Source organism: Lepisma saccharinum, chromosome 9 (assembly GCF_977018435.1).
Source record: "Lepisma saccharinum chromosome 9, izLepSacc3.1, whole genome shotgun sequence".
Classification (NCBI taxonomy): Eukaryota; Metazoa; Arthropoda; class Insecta; order Zygentoma; family Lepismatidae; genus Lepisma; species Lepisma saccharinum.
The window spans coordinates 36978937-36992393 of record NC_139237.1 but is presented as its reverse complement, the minus strand read 5'-3'; the positions used below and the strand labels follow the sequence as shown (position 1 = coordinate 36992393).

The 13457-nt window shown below is 41.5% G+C and overlaps 12 non-coding genes across 12 annotated transcripts; 5 read left to right on the top strand and 7 right to left on the bottom strand.

Annotated features, from left to right (window-relative positions):
- Positions 1 to 91: 91 nt before the first annotated feature.
- Positions 92 to 164, top strand: TRNAK-CUU (transfer RNA lysine (anticodon CUU)). Its single transcript has one exon. It is a non-coding gene; the product is annotated as a tRNA-Lys (tRNA).
- A 373-nt stretch (positions 165 to 537) lies between these two features.
- Positions 538 to 609, bottom strand: TRNAA-UGC (transfer RNA alanine (anticodon UGC)). Its single transcript has one exon. It is a non-coding gene; the product is annotated as a tRNA-Ala (tRNA).
- Positions 610 to 2816: 2207 nt separating this feature from the next.
- On the bottom strand, positions 2817 to 2888 carry TRNAA-UGC (transfer RNA alanine (anticodon UGC)). The gene has a single exon. It is a non-coding gene; the product is annotated as a tRNA-Ala (tRNA).
- Positions 2889 to 4433: 1545 nt separating this feature from the next.
- TRNAK-CUU (transfer RNA lysine (anticodon CUU)) lies at positions 4434 to 4506 on the top strand. The gene has a single exon. It is a non-coding gene; the product is annotated as a tRNA-Lys (tRNA).
- Positions 4507 to 4879: 373 nt separating this feature from the next.
- On the bottom strand, positions 4880 to 4951 carry TRNAA-UGC (transfer RNA alanine (anticodon UGC)). Its single transcript has one exon. It is a non-coding gene; the product is annotated as a tRNA-Ala (tRNA).
- A 1545-nt stretch (positions 4952 to 6496) lies between these two features.
- On the top strand, positions 6497 to 6569 carry TRNAK-CUU (transfer RNA lysine (anticodon CUU)). The gene has a single exon. It is a non-coding gene; the product is annotated as a tRNA-Lys (tRNA).
- Positions 6570 to 6942: 373 nt separating this feature from the next.
- Positions 6943 to 7014, bottom strand: TRNAA-UGC (transfer RNA alanine (anticodon UGC)). The gene has a single exon. It is a non-coding gene; the product is annotated as a tRNA-Ala (tRNA).
- Positions 7015 to 9207: 2193 nt separating this feature from the next.
- On the bottom strand, positions 9208 to 9279 carry TRNAA-UGC (transfer RNA alanine (anticodon UGC)). The gene has a single exon. It is a non-coding gene; the product is annotated as a tRNA-Ala (tRNA).
- Positions 9280 to 10824: 1545 nt separating this feature from the next.
- Positions 10825 to 10897, top strand: TRNAK-CUU (transfer RNA lysine (anticodon CUU)). Its single transcript has one exon. It is a non-coding gene; the product is annotated as a tRNA-Lys (tRNA).
- A 373-nt stretch (positions 10898 to 11270) lies between these two features.
- Positions 11271 to 11342, bottom strand: TRNAA-UGC (transfer RNA alanine (anticodon UGC)). Its single transcript has one exon. It is a non-coding gene; the product is annotated as a tRNA-Ala (tRNA).
- A 1545-nt stretch (positions 11343 to 12887) lies between these two features.
- TRNAK-CUU (transfer RNA lysine (anticodon CUU)) lies at positions 12888 to 12960 on the top strand. The gene has a single exon. It is a non-coding gene; the product is annotated as a tRNA-Lys (tRNA).
- A 373-nt stretch (positions 12961 to 13333) lies between these two features.
- Positions 13334 to 13405, bottom strand: TRNAA-UGC (transfer RNA alanine (anticodon UGC)). Its single transcript has one exon. It is a non-coding gene; the product is annotated as a tRNA-Ala (tRNA).
- Positions 13406 to 13457: the final 52 nt, after the last annotated feature.

The following is a 13457-nucleotide window of genomic DNA, read 5'->3' as shown; positions in this document are numbered from 1 at the left end:
GATTCGATTGTGTGAAGAATGGTATACGCTTTCAGATTCTGTTACAAATGGAATGCAATGATATTCGTGACACTTCCAAAGTCGCAACGGAGCCCGGCTAGCTCAGTCGGTAGAGCATGAGACTCTTAATCTCAGGGTCGTGGGTTCGAGCCCCACGCTGGGCGTTACTTTTCAGCTTCAACACTTCCCATGTACGACAATTTCGTGTAAACACGTGCACAAAAATACACATATTCAAAATAACAACCGCACTTAACAATATTCTATTCCAAAGCCGTTCGACTTTTTAAAATTCCACGGGACGGGACGATATTAACACTCATTGTTATCAAGTTTGCATGTCTAGGAAAGCCTTAGATATTTGAATCTACGACGAACTTTGTAACATTCAACATTTCAACGACTATGATGCAGCGTTGGTAACAATTTCTCAATGACCTCTTTCCAGTACAGTGGAAGAGTTTGTTCGGAATCACCTTGGGACGTGAACGAGCTTCTCGCAGCAACGACACTGCTAATAGGTCAAATGAAGAAAAATGGAGATGCCGGGGATCGAACCCGGGGCCTTTCACATGCAAAGCGAACGCTCTACCACTGAGCTACATCCCCGATTACTATCAAACTACACCTACAATATCACACTAAGCTTTTCATTTCCCGACAATACAAGTCACGAAAGCAGATTAACATCTCGTTGTCAAAGAAACCTTTATGCAACATTTCGTTGTCAAACAACTCCTTCTGCACCAATAACACAACTGATTTCAGACCGTGGATTTTCATTCGACACCAGCTGCTGTCTTGTACGTGAATGCTTCCATATTCACGCGTTATCTTTGAAAGTATAACCGTTACATCAACGGCATTTCACGTTTCTATTTTTTACAAAACCACCTTCCCCATTTCTTCCTACGTATGCCAACGTAGTGCACTTTTTGGTAGAGAGAAAATTGCTTACTTAAGCCATAAGGCTTGTTCTCCGGGACTCTCTCACTTCGAATCGGTGCGAATATTAGACGTCATTCCAAGTGTGACTTCAATCAGTCCATTCTTCAAACACATTCGCTCCCACAGATCACCCGGATCGTAAGGATGAGACAACAAAACAGTATGTTTTGAACTCTTCGGAAGTAAAAATCTCTCGGGCGCATACTAATGAGCACTGAGCTTCTCGTTGGAAATTCAGCCAAACAACATGATCAAATTAAACACAACAGAACAAAATATTATAATGAAGTGTCATTTTAAGCAATTTCTTTTGGTGATGATCAATCGCGGTTAATACGTACCTACTGGAATCGCTTTACCCGACTCTTTAATTTCCTGCCCTTCTTTCCTATACTTGAAATGGGTAATAATTTCACCACACTCTTGACCTGATAGATCCGGTTGTCGAAGTAAAGTTGACAGGTTGTGATCTTCAAATCATACAATGATGTAAGAAACTCATGTGACTACCTTCAGGCTGCTATTGGGAAACTCTATTCCCATTGAAGAGAAAATGCTACTCGTGAAACGAAACATTCTATATGTGATTCTTTGAAAGGTTCTCTTTGTTTCGAATTGTACTCAGTAAGTATGGCGGGGCGTCAAGTTCTCTGTGATTGCCTATTCATCCATTTCTTCCAACCACACACTTCGCCGCGATTTAACAATTGTGGCAGGAAAAGCACGCTTCAAATCAAAATTACCATCATCTTCTTGCTTGTGAAGATGAATCCCCAATGACGAACTTGATATGCTAGAATTTGTGATTTCCAAACAAGGGTATGTATTGCTTAGAGCCATTTCCTCCAAAACCGTCTTCACCTATGTTCCCCTGAAAGATGTTAATCTTGAGTAGTGTGTGTCAAATAAAGCAATGCTCCTGTTACTGACGCTTGCTTTGTTAACATCTTTTTATTTCAGTTCACGCAGGCCATGTAGAAGAAATAAGGCAGAATGACGTAAGCAGGCACACCCAGATTACAGAGGCAAAAAAAGTGCCTCTTTACCGAACTGTGTCCTTCCATCTTCTTGTAATTGCCCACTCCACGACATGCTGTTGGAAGATATACTGGACGGATTCGATTGTGTGAAGAATGGTATACGCTTTCAGATTTTGTTACAAATGGAATGCAATGATATTCGTGACACTTCGAAAGTCGCAACGGAGCCCGGCTAGCTCAGTCGGTGGGCGGCCCCTGTGGCGGAGTGGTTAGCACATCGCGCTACGACGCCAGGTGTCCCGGGTTCGATTCCCGGCTCGGCCATGGATGTTTGTGATTGTCTGTCCTGAAAAGTCTTGAAATTGAAATATGAATGAAATGATATGAGTGAATGAAGTGTGATGGGGGAAGCTTCCGCATAGGGGCTTTCCTTTTTTTTAAAAAAAAAAAAAAAAAGTCGGTAGAGCATGAGACTCTTAATCTCAGGGTCGTGGGTTCGAGCCCCACGCTGGGCGTTACTTTTCAGCTTCAACACTTCCCATGTACGACAATTTCGTGTAAATACGTGCACAAAAATACACATATTCAAAATAACAACCGCACTTAACAATATTCTATTCCAAAGCCGTTCGACTTTTTAAAATTCCACGGGACGGGACGATATTAACACTCATTGTTATCAAGTTTGCATGTCTAGGAAAGCCTTAGATATTTGAATCTACGACGAACTTTGTAACATTCAACATTTCAACGACTATGATGCAGCGTTGGTAACAATTTCTCAATGACCTCTTTCCAGTACAGTGGAAGAGTTTGTTCGGAATCACCTTGGGACGTGAACGAGCTTCTCGCAGCAACGACACTGCTAATAGGTCAAATGAAGAAAAATGGAGATGCCGGGGATCGAACCCGGGGCCTTTCACATGCAAAGCGAACGCTCTACCACTGAGCTACATCCCCGATTACTATCAAACTACACCTACAATATCACACTAAGCTTTTCATTTCCCGACAATACAAGTCACGAAAGCAGATTAACATCTCGTTGTCAAAGAAACCTTTATGCAACATTTCGTTGTCAAACAACTCCTTCTGCACCAATAACACAACTGATTTCAGACCGTGGATTTTCATTCGACACCAGCTGCTGTCTTGTACGTGAATGCTTCCATATTCACGCGTTATCTTTGAAAGTATAACCGTTACATCAACGGCATTTCACGTTTCTATTTTTTACAAAACCACCTTCCCCATTTCTTCCTACGTATGCCAACGTAGTGCACTTTTTGGTAGAGAGAAAATTGCTTACTTAAGCCATAAGGCTTGTTCTCCGGGACTCTCTCACTTCGAATCGGTGCGAATATTAGACGTCATTCCAAGTGTGACTTCAATCAGTCCATTCTTCAAACACATTCGCTCCCACAGATCACCCGGATCGTAAGGATGAGACAACAAAACAGTATGTTTTGAACTCTTCGGAAGTAAAAATCTCTCGGGCGCATACTAATGAGCACTGAGCTTCTCGTTGGAAATTCAGCCAAACAACATGATCAAATTAAACACAACAGAACAAAATATTATAATGAAGTGTCATTTTAAGCAATTTCTTTTGGTGATGATCAATCGCGGTTAATACGTACCTACTGGAATCGCTTTACCCGACTCTTTAATTTCCTGCCCTTCTTTCCTATACTTGAAATGGGTAATAATTTCACCACACTCTTGACCTGATAGATCCGGTTGTCGAAGTAAAGTTGACAGGTTGTGATCTTCAAATCATACAATGATGTAAGAAACTCATGTGACTACCTTCAGGCTGCTATTGGGAAACTCTATTCCCATTGAAGAGAAAATGCTACTCGTGAAACGAAACATTCTATATGTGATTCTTTGAAAGGTTCTCTTTGTTTCGAATTGTACTCAGTAAGTATGGCGGGGCGTCAAGTTCTCTGTGATTGCCTATTCATCCATTTCTTCCAACCACACACTTCGCCGCGATTTAACAATTGTGGCAGGAAAAGCACTCTTCAAATCAAAATTACCATCATCTTCTTGCTTGTGAAGATGAATCCCCAATGACGAACTTGATATGCTAGAATTTGTGATTTCCAAACAAGGGTATGTATTGCTTAGAGCCATTTCCTCCAAAACCGTCTTCACCTATGTTCCCCTGAAAGATGTTAATCTTGAGTAGTGTGTGTCAAATAAAGCAATGCTCCTGTTACTGACGCTTGCTTTGTTAACATCTTTTTATTTCAGTTCACGCAGGCCATGTAGAAGAAATAAGGCAGAATGACGTAAGCAGGCACACCCAGATTACAGAGGCAAAAAAAGTGCCTCTTTACCGAACTGTGTCCTTCCATCTTCTTGTAATTGCCCACTCCACGACATGCTGTTGGAAGATATACTGGACGGATTCGATTGTGTGAAGAATGGTATACGCTTTCAGATTCTGTTACAAATGGAATGCAATGATATTCGTGACACTTCCAAAGTCGCAACGGAGCCCGGCTAGCTCAGTCGGTAGAGCATGAGACTCTTAATCTCAGGGTCGTGGGTTCGAGCCCCACGCTGGGCGTTACTTTTCAGCTTCAACACTTCCCATGTACGACAATTTCGTGTAAATACGTGCACAAAAATACACATATTCAAAATAACAACCGCACTTAACAATATTCTATTCCAAAGCCGTTCGACTTTTTAAAATTCCACGGGACGGGACGATATTAACACTCATTGTTATCAAGTTTGCATGTCTAGGAAAGCCTTAGATATTTGAATCTACGACGAACTTTGTAACATTCAACATTTCAACGACTATGATGCAGCGTTGGTAACAATTTCTCAATGACCTCTTTCCAGTACAGTGGAAGAGTTTGTTCGGAATCACCTTGGGACGTGAACGAGCTTCTCGCAGCAACGACACTGCTAATAGGTCAAATGAAGAAAAATGGAGATGCCGGGGATCGAACCCGGGGCCTTTCACATGCAAAGCGAACGCTCTACCACTGAGCTACATCCCCGATTACTATCAAACTACACCTACAATATCACACTAAGCTTTTCATTTCCCGACAATACAAGTCACGAAAGCAGATTAACATCTCGTTGTCAAAGAAACCTTTATGCAACATTTCGTTGTCAAACAACTCCTTCTGCACCAATAACACAACTGATTTCAGACCGTGGATTTTCATTCGACACCAGCTGCTGTCTTGTACGTGAATGCTTCCATATTCACGCGTTATCTTTGAAAGTATAACCGTTACATCAACGGCATTTCACGTTTCTATTTTTTACAAAACCACCTTCCCCATTTCTTCCTACGTATGCCAACGTAGTGCACTTTTTGGTAGAGAGAAAATTGCTTACTTAAGCCATAAGGCTTGTTCTCCGGGACTCTCTCACTTCGAATCGGTGCGAATATTAGACGTCATTCCAAGTGTGACTTCAATCAGTCCATTCTTCAAACACATTCGCTCCCACAGATCACCCGGATCGTAAGGATGAGACAACAAAACAGTATGTTTTGAACTCTTCGGAAGTAAAAATCTCTCGGGCGCATACTAATGAGCACTGAGCTTCTCGTTGGAAATTCAGCCAAACAACATGATCAAATTAAACACAACAGAACAAAATATTATAATGAAGTGTCATTTTAAGCAATTTCTTTTGGTGATGATCAATCGCGGTTAATACGTACCTACTGGAATCGCTTTACCCGACTCTTTAATTTCCTGCCCTTCTTTCCTATACTTGAAATGGGTAATAATTTCACCACACTCTTGACCTGATAGATCCGGTTGTCGAAGTAAAGTTGACAGGTTGTGATCTTCAAATCATACAATGATGTAAGAAACTCATGTGACTACCTTCAGGCTGCTATTGGGAAACTCTATTCCCATTGAAGAGAAAATGCTACTCGTGAAACGAAACATTCTATATGTGATTCTTTGAAAGGTTCTCTTTGTTTCGAATTGTACTCAGTAAGTATGGCGGGGCGTCAAGTTCTCTGTGATTGCCTATTCATCCATTTCTTCCAACCACACACTTCGCCGCGATTTAACAATTGTGGCAGGAAAAGCACGCTTCAAATCAAAATTACCATCATCTTCTTGCTTGTGAAGATGAATCCCCAATGACGAACTTGATATGCTAGAATTTGTGATTTCCAAACAAGGGTATGTATTGCTTAGAGCCATTTCCTCCAAAACCGTCTTCACCTATGTTCCCCTGAAAGATGTTAATCTTGAGTAGTGTGTGTCAAATAAAGCAATGCTCCTGTTACTGACGCTTGCTTTGTTAACATCTTTTTATTTCAGTTCACGCAGGCCATGTAGAAGAAATAAGGCAGAATGACGTAAGCAGGCACACCCAGATTACACAGGCAAAAAAAGTGCCTCTTTACCGAACTGTGTCCTTCCATCTTCTTGTAATTGCCCACTCCACGACATGCTGTTGGAAGATATACTGGACGGATTCGATTGTGTGAAGAATGGTATACGCTTTCAGATTCTGTTACAAATGGAATGCAATGATATTCGTGACACTTCCAAAGTCGCAACGGAGCCCGGCTAGCTCAGTCGGTAGAGCATGAGACTCTTAATCTCAGGGTCGTGGGTTCGAGCCCCACGCTGGGCGTTACTTTTCAGCTTCAACACTTCCCATGTACGACAATTTCGTGTAAATACGTGCACAAAAATACACATATTCAAAATAACAACCGCACTTAACAATATTCTATTCCAAAGCCGTTCGACTTTTTAAAATTCCACGGGACGGGACGATATTAACACTCATTGTTATCAAGTTTGCATGTCTAGGAAAGCCTTAGATATTTGAATCTACGACGAACTTTGTAACATTCAACATTTCAACGACTATGATGCAGCGTTGGTAACAATTTCTCAATGACCTCTTTCCAGTACAGTGGAAGAGTTTGTTCGGAATCACCTTGGGACGTGAACGAGCTTCTCGCAGCAACGACACTGCTAATAGGTCAAATGAAGAAAAATGGAGATGCCGGGGATCGAACCCGGGGCCTTTCACATGCAAAGCGAACGCTCTACCACTGAGCTACATCCCCGATTACTATCAAACTACACCTACAATATCACACTAAGCTTTTCATTTCCCGACAATACAAGTCACGAAAGCAGATTAACATTTCGTTGTCAAAGAAACCTTTATGCAACATTTCGTTGTCAAACAACTCCTTCTGCACCAATAACACAACTGATTTCAGACCGTGGATTTTCATTCGACACCAGCTGCTGTCTTGTACGTGAATGCTTCCATATTCACGCGTTATCTTTGAAAGTATAACCGTTACATCAACGGCATTTCACGTTTCTATTTTTTACAAAACCACCTTCCCCATTTCTTCCTACGTATGCCAACGTAGTGCACTTTTTGGTAGAGAGAAAATTGCTTACTTAAGCCATAAGGCTTGTTCTCCGGGACTCTCTCACTTCGAATCGGTGCGAATATTAGACGTCATTCCAAGTGTGACTTCAATCAGTCCATTCTTCAAACACATTCGCTCCCACAGATCACCCGGATCGTAAGGATGAGACAACAAAACAGTATGTTTTGAACTCTTCGGAAGTAAAAATCTCTCGGGCGCATACTAATGAGCACTGAGCTTCTCGTTGGAAATTCAGCCAAACAACATGATCAAATTAAACACAACAGAACAAAATATTATAATGAAGTGTCATTTTAAGCAATTTCTTTTGGTGATGATCAATCACGGTTAATACGTACCTACCGGAATCGCTTTACCCGACTCTTTAATTTCCTGCCCTTCTTTCCTATACTTGAAATGGGTAATAATTTCACCACACCCTTGACCTGATAGATCCGGTTGTCGAAGTAAAGTTGACAGGTTGTGATCTTCAAATCATACAATGATGTAAGAAACTCATGTGACTACCTTCAGGCTGCTATTGGGAAACTCTATTCCCATTGAAGAGAAAATGCTACTCGTGAAACGAAACATTCTATATGTGATTCTTTGAAAGGTTCTCTTTGTTTCGAATTGTACTCAGTAAGTATGGCGGGGCGTCAAGTTCTCTGTGATTGCCTATTCATCCATTTCTTCCAACCACACACTTCGCCGCGATTTAACAATTGTGGCAGGAAAAGCACGCTTCAAATCAAAATTACCATCATCTTCTTGCTTGTGAAGATGAATCCCCAATGACGAACTTGATATGCTAGAATTTGTGATTTCCAAACAAGGGTATGTATTGCTTAGAGCCATTTCTCCAAAACCGTCTTCACCTATGTTCCCCTGAAAGATGTTAATCTTGAGTAGTGTGTGTCAAATAAAGCAATGCTCCTGTTACTGACGCTTGCTTTGTTAACATCTTTTTATTTCAGTTCACGCAGGCCATGTAGAAGAAATAAGGCAGAATGACGTAAGCAGGCACACCCAGATTACAGAGGCAAAAAAAGTGCCTCTTTACCGAACTGTGTCCTTCCATCTTCTTGTAATTGCCCACTCCACGACATGCTGTTGGAAGATATACTGGACGGATTCGATTGTGTGAAGAATGGTATACGCTTTCAGATTTTGTTACAAATGGAATGCAATGATATTCGTGACACTTCGAAAGTCGCAACGGAGCCCGGCTAGCTCAGTGGGCGGCCCCTGTGGCGGAGTGGTTAGCACATCGCGCTACGAAGCCAGGGGTCCCGGGTTCGATTCCCGGCTCGGCCATGGATGTTTGTGATTGTCTGTCCTGAAAAGTCTTGAAATTGAAATATGAATGAAATGATATGAGTGAATGAAGTGTGATGGGGGAAGCTTCCGCATAGGGGCTTTCCTTTTAAAAAAAAAAAAGTCGGTAGAGCATGAGACTCTTAATCTCAGGGTCGTGGGTTCGAGCCCCACGCTGGGCGTTACTTTTCAGCTTCAACACTTCCCATGTACGACAATTTCGTGTAAATACGTGCACAAAAATACACATATTCAAAATAACAACCGCACTTAACAATATTCTATTCCAAAGCCGTTCGACTTTTTAAAATTCCACGGGACGGGACGATATTAACACTCATTGTTATCAAGTTTGCATGTCTAGGAAAGCCTTAGATATTTGAATCTACGACGAACTTTGTAACATTCAACATTTCAACGACTATGATGCAGCGTTGGTAACAATTTCTCAATGACCTCTTTCCAGTACAGTGGAAGAGTTTGTTCGGAATCACCTTGGGACGTGAACGAGCTTCTCGCAGCAACGACACTGCTAATAGGTCAAATGAAGAAAAATGGAGATGCCGGGGATCGAACCCGGGGCCTTTCACATGCAAAGCGAACGCTCTACCACTGAGCTACATCCCCGATTACTATCAAACTACACCTACAATATCACACTAAGCTTTTCATTTCCCGACAATACAAGTCACGAAAGCAGATTAACATTTCGTTGTCAAAGAAACCTTTATGCAACATTTCGTTGTCAAACAACTCCTTCTGCACCAATAACACAACTGATTTCAGACCGTGGATTTTCATTCGACACCAGCTGCTGTCTTGTACGTGAATGCTTCCATATTCACGCGTTATCTTTGAAAGTATAACCGTTACATCAACGGCATTTCACGTTTCTATTTTTTACAAAACCACCTTCCCCATTTCTTCCTACGTATGCCAACGTAGTGCACTTTTTGGTAGAGAGAAAATTGCTTACTTAAGCCATAAGGCTTGTTCTCCGGGACTCTCTCACTTCGAATCGGTGCGAATATTAGACGTCATTCCAAGTGTGACTTCAATCAGTCCATTCTTCAAACACATTCGCTCCCACAGATCACCCGGATCGTAAGGATGAGACAACAAAACAGTATGTTTTGAACTCTTCGGAAGTAAAAATCTCTCGGGCGCATACTAATGAGCACTGAGCTTCTCGTTGGAAATTCAGCCAAACAACATGATCAAATTAAACACAACAGAACAAAATATTATAATGAAGTGTCATTTTAAGCAATTTCTTTTGGTGATGATCAATCGCGGTTAATACGTACCTACTGGAATCGCTTTACCCGACTCTTTAATTTCCTGCCCTTCTTTCCTATACTTGAAATGGGTAATAATTTCACCACACTCTTGACCTGATAGATCCGGTTGTCGAAGTAAAGTTGACAGGTTGTGATCTTCAAATCATACAATGATGTAAGAAACTCATGTGACTACCTTCAGGCTGCTATTGGGAAACTCTATTCCCATTGAAGAGAAAATGCTACTCGTGAAACGAAACATTCTATATGTGATTCTTTGAAAGGTTCTCTTTGTTTCGAATTGTACTCAGTAAGTATGGCGGGGCGTCAAGTTCTCTGTGATTGCCTATTCATCCATTTCTTCCAACCACACACTTCGCCGCGATTTAACAATTGTGGCAGGAAAAGCACGCTTCAAATCAAAATTACCATCATCTTCTTGCTTGTGAAGATGAATCCCCAATGACGAACTTGATATGCTAGAATTTGTGATTTCCAAACAAGGGTATGTATTGCTTAGAGCCATTTCCTCCAAAACCGTCTTCACCTATGTTCCCCTGAAAGATGTTAATCTTGAGTAGTGTGTGTCAAATAAAGCAATGCTCCTGTTACTGACGCTTGCTTTGTTAACATCTTTTTATTTCAGTTCACGCAGGCCATGTAGAAGAAATAAGGCAGAATGACGTAAGCAGGCACACCCAGATTACACAGGCAAAAAAAGTGCCTCTTTACCGAACTGTGTCCTTCCATCTTCTTGTAATTGCCCACTCCACGACATGCTGTTGGAAGATATACTGGACGGATTCGATTGTGTGAAGAATGGTATACGCTTTCAGATTCTGTTACAAATGGAATGCAATGATATTCGTGACACTTCCAAAGTCGCAACGGAGCCCGGCTAGCTCAGTCGGTAGAGCATGAGACTCTTAATCTCAGGGTCGTGGGTTCGAGCCCCACGCTGGGCGTTACTTTTCAGCTTCAACACTTCCCATGTACGACAATTTCGTGTAAATACGTGCACAAAAATACACATATTCAAAATAACAACCGCACTTAACAATATTCTATTCCAAAGCCGTTCGACTTTTTAAAATTCCACGGGACGGGACGATATTAACACTCATTGTTATCAAGTTTGCATGTCTAGGAAAGCCTTAGATATTTGAATCTACGACGAACTTTGTAACATTCAACATTTCAACGACTATGATGCAGCGTTGGTAACAATTTCTCAATGACCTCTTTCCAGTACAGTGGAAGAGTTTGTTCGGAATCACCTTGGGACGTGAACGAGCTTCTCGCAGCAACGACACTGCTAATAGGTCAAATGAAGAAAAATGGAGATGCCGGGGATCGAACCCGGGGCCTTTCACATGCAAAGCGAACGCTCTACCACTGAGCTACATCCCCGATTACTATCAAACTACACCTACAATATCACACTAAGCTTTTCATTTCCCGACAATACAAGTCACGAAAGCAGATTAACATTTCGTTGTCAAAGAAACCTTTATGCAACATTTCGTTGTCAAACAACTCCTTCTGCACCAATAACACAACTGATTTCAGACCGTGGATTTTCATTCGACACCAGCTGCTGTCTTGTACGTGAATGCTTCCATATTCACGCGTTATCTTTGAAAGTATAACCGTTACATCAACGGCATTTCACGTTTCTATTTTTTACAAAACCACCTTCCCCATTTCTTCCTACGTATGCCAACGTAGTGCACTTTTTGGTAGAGAGAAAATTGCTTACTTAAGCCATAAGGCTTGTTCTCCGGGACTCTCTCACTTCGAATCGGTGCGAATATTAGACGTCATTCCAAGTGTGACTTCAATCAGTCCATTCTTCAAACACATTCGCTCCCACAGATCACCCGGATCGTAAGGATGAGACAACAAAACAGTATGTTTTGAACTCTTCGGAAGTAAAAATCTCTCGGGCGCATACTAATGAGCACTGAGCTTCTCGTTGGAAATTCAGCCAAACAACATGATCAAATTAAACACAACAGAACAAAATATTATAATGAAGTGTCATTTTAAGCAATTTCTTTTGGTGATGATCAATCGCGGTTAATACGTACCTACTGGAATCGCTTTACCCGACTCTTTAATTTCCTGCCCTTCTTTCCTATACTTGAAATGGGTAATAATTTCACCACACTCTTGACCTGATAGATCCGGTTGTCGAAGTAAAGTTGACAGGTTGTGATCTTCAAATCATACAATGATGTAAGAAACTCATGTGACTACCTTCAGGCTGCTATTGGGAAACTCTATTCCCATTGAAGAGAAAATGCTACTCGTGAAACGAAACATTCTATATGTGATTCTTTGAAAGGTTCTCTTTGTTTCGAATTGTACTCAGTAAGTATGGCGGGGCGTCAAGTTCTCTGTGATTGCCTATTCATCCATTTCTTCCAACCACACACTTCGCCGCGATTTAACAATTGTGGCAGGAAAAGCACGCTTCAAATCAAAATTACCATCATCTTCTTGCTTGTGAAGATGAATCCCCAATGACGAACTTGATATGCTAGAATTTGTGATTTCCAAACAAGGGTATGTATTGCTTAGAGCCATTTCCTCCAAAACCGTCTTCACCTATGTTCCCCTGAAAGATGTTAATCTTGAGTAGTGTGTGTCAAATAAAGCAATGCTCCTGTTACTGACGCTTGCTTTGTTAACATCTTTTTATTTCAGTTCACGCAGGCCATGTAGAAGAAATAAGGCAGAATGACGTAAGCAGGCACACCCAGATTACAGAGGCAAAAAAAGTGCCTCTTTACCGAACTGTGTCCTTCCATCTTCTTGTAATTGCCCACTCCACGACATGCTGTTGGAAGATATACTGGACGGATTCGATTGTGTGAAGAATGGTATACGCTTTCAGATTCTGTTACAAATGGAATGCAATGATATTCGTGACACTTCCAAAGTCGCAACGGAGCCCGGCTAGCTCAGTCGGTAGAGCATGAGACTCTTAATCTCAGGGTCGTGGGTTCGAGCCCCACGCTGGGCGTTACTTTTCAGCTTCAACACTTCCCATGTACGACAATTTCGTGTAAATACGTGCACAAAAATACACATATTCAAAATAACAACCGCACTTAACAATATTCTATTCCAAAGCCGTTCGACTTTTTAAAATTCCACGGGACGGGACGATATTAACACTCATTGTTATCAAGTTTGCATGTCTAGGAAAGCCTTAGATATTTGAATCTACGACGAACTTTGTAACATTCAACATTTCAACGACTATGATGCAGCGTTGGTAACAATTTCTCAATGACCTCTTTCCAGTACAGTGGAAGAGTTTGTTCGGAATCACCTTGGGACGTGAACGAGCTTCTCGCAGCAACGACACTGCTAATAGGTCAAATGAAGAAAAATGGAGATGCCGGGGATCGAACCCGGGGCCTTTCACATGCAAAGCGAACGCTCTACCACTGAGCTACATCCCCGATTACTATCAAACTACACCTACAATATCACACTAAGCTTTTCATTTCCCGA